Below are 3,006 nucleotides of genomic sequence, written 5' to 3' on the forward strand. Positions count from 1 at the left end.
TTTCTGGGATATTCACTCTAATGACGAATACATAAATAGTAAATATCTGTTAATGTCGAAATATTGCTAAATAAAAAAGGCGATCTTTTTTTCACTGATGGTCTGATGACATGATGCACGCAGTTCAGTCAGATTACGCAGCAAGTAAAGTAATTTAATTTTCGCTATTCAATCACACACTCACGATAGCAACCGAAATCGCCCGAATTGATCTGCCCCCTAGACAAGTGGCAAAATCTGACATTCTATTCGGACAGATCCGATTTTAGAAAAGTGTGACTAGTCTAGTCTACTAATAGACTCACTAATCGCGTTCGAAACACCTGTGCGGCGCTAAACTCGTCACGACATGCAACGAGACAAATTAAGAAAAACATGCTAAATCAACCTGTGTGTTTAAGGTAATCCTTCTAACCGATTGCTGCCTATTCGGTTTGAAAAAATCGAAAACCTTCTAACGTTACATAGTATCAAGTCATGTCCACTCCCAGCTTTCGTCCAATCGTTCGATTGATATTCAATTCTGAATTGCAAGGAGAAAGATCGCCCCGGGACAGCGCCCAATTGAATTTGAAAACAGAACATCAGCCACCATACCCCCCTCTGTCCGCCGGCGATGCCCCCGCCTGGGTGCACCATGCAGTTGTTTTAAAGAAGGACAAATAAGTATGTCTCATTTGTCCATAAACGCTGGCTAAAAAAGTAAAAACCTCATTTTAATTCAAGCATAAATGCCAGCCTGGTGTTGTTTATTTTACATTATAAGTAGACACATCACACAAAACTGGACAACTGAAAGAACTACAACTTTTCAGGGTCTTACCGCTAGAAAGCAATTTATTTTAGACACCCCAAGTGACAGTAGAAGACAGTCAATTCTTAACTAATTTATTGATTTATTACAACTTTTACACATAAAAGTAATGTACAGTGGCGGACTTAATGCCGGGTGGCTTCTCTACCAGTCATCCATGGGTCAAGCAGAGAAACTAAGGCGTTGCAAAAATAAACAGTTTGGTTAATACTTACTTACTTAAGATTACATAAAATGTTTGAACAATTTAAATAATTTAATAGGAACAAAGATTTACTTAAATCGCTCGTTATGCGTAATATAAAGGTAAAAGAAAAGATAAATCAGTAGCAGACATTCCGCGACGTGGTCACCCTAGCTAGCCCCTGCCCAGCGCGGCCATTTTCCCGGCCATAGACAACAGTTTTATTGTTTTTATATTTATTTATCCGACGCTGTTTTTGCGTTGTTCTGCCCTATCGTTTTTGGCGTGTGTCTTTATGACGTAGCGAAGGGAGGACGATATGGTCAGATAGGTTTTAGAGATATGACTAGCAATCATTATTGTCCTAAAATTATTTTCAATTGTCAAGCTATATCTTTCGAAATAAGTAATAGTTTTACTTTCTGCTGAGGAATTATTATAAGATTACACTTATCGCAAAAACAAAATTGCCCCTTCAACACAAATAATTTCTTGACAAATAAATAAGGACATAACTAAAAGGGAAAAGTCAATAAACTACACTTGTTTTATTTATTTATTTAAAACTTTAATTAAGGCGAACTTAATGCACTAAAGCATTCTCGACCAGTTTACCACTTGTTATATTCTAAGGTCATGGTGGTTATGTATTATCACTTTTAGCATTTAACAACCTACTTACTACGGCATTAATTAGCCTAATTAAGAACATTTTAAATCCTTGCATTAAATTATGAGCAACCAAACTTGCAGTGATTAAAATAAATTTGCTTGTGCATGTCTGCAGGCGCTACAATCAAAAACCCAAACCACGTAATTCTGACCTTTCACGTTTTCATTCCAGCAATATTTTATGGTATCTAAACAAAGTTAAGTCCGTATTTTGCCAACATGGTCAGGTGAGCTGAAGGTCCGGCTATGATTCGTCAGCACGATTTAGAATAGCCACCCTCTTTTTATCGTAAAACCTTTGCCATCTTATTGACCACTGAAAACTTTGCAACATCACCCTTACTGGGATGGTTTAGGAGTTATGTTGTACGCAAAGATAAGTTTGTAATCGTATAGCTATCGAACACGTACGATATTCTGTATCAATACAATATCAGAGGCGTTTGATCGTTCCTGTGATATTACCTATAACGTTGACTTGCTATCTCGGCATTACCATTGTTGTTTTACGGCTGACAAACAGCTAGATAAGTGTTTAGTTTGATACTATTGTTAATGATTATAAGGCGAGAAATACCTACCTACTTATGTATTATAAAATATTTTTAGTTAATTTCAAATAGTTCGTTCATTTTGAAGCGAGGATAGCCGTTCGGTGAAGGTGTAGTACTTACTGGCCGACTCGTTATCCGAGGAACGCGGGTTCGATCCCCGTCGTATGACTATTGTGGTGAACCCAACTACTTACGGGCATTTTAGTTTGGTAATTATTTGTATTTACTTACGAATTGCTAATAATCTAGTTACAGCTAGTAGTATTTATCTACCATACATAATTTTGTGAAGCAATAGACGGACAGGGCCTTACTGCCTCGAATCTCAAGATGGCGTATTGAGTTTGCAAGTTTTTGCCGCTAAAACTTCGCTCATTTCGTTTTTAGTGTGGCTACCCGGCTGTCCATGTTCTTGTTAGAGCAAACCTCATCAATCAATGTTCGACTATGTAACTTAGTAGGTAGGTAGGCGACCATTCAGATAGAACTCGATTCAATTTCGCTTTATGTATTAATTTTACAAAATTCTACACTTGGACGAATTATTCTACAACTAAGGTAAGGTAATTTTGTTTCTCGAACATTGGGGAATGATGCCACACTATGAAAAGGTGGCATTACTTACTAACAAAAATAAATACGAAATCAACTTTTCGTACAACATTTAAGTTTCCGATTCTTAGTAAAATCATTAATAAAATTCTCTAAGTTAATTCCGGTAATTAATAAGCAAGTACGTAAACGCGTGAAACGGAACGCAGCAAAACTTTTTCATTTACTTC

Source organism: Ostrinia nubilalis, chromosome 20 (genome assembly GCF_963855985.1).
Source record: "Ostrinia nubilalis chromosome 20, ilOstNubi1.1, whole genome shotgun sequence".
Taxonomy (NCBI): Eukaryota; Metazoa; Arthropoda; class Insecta; order Lepidoptera; family Crambidae; genus Ostrinia; species Ostrinia nubilalis.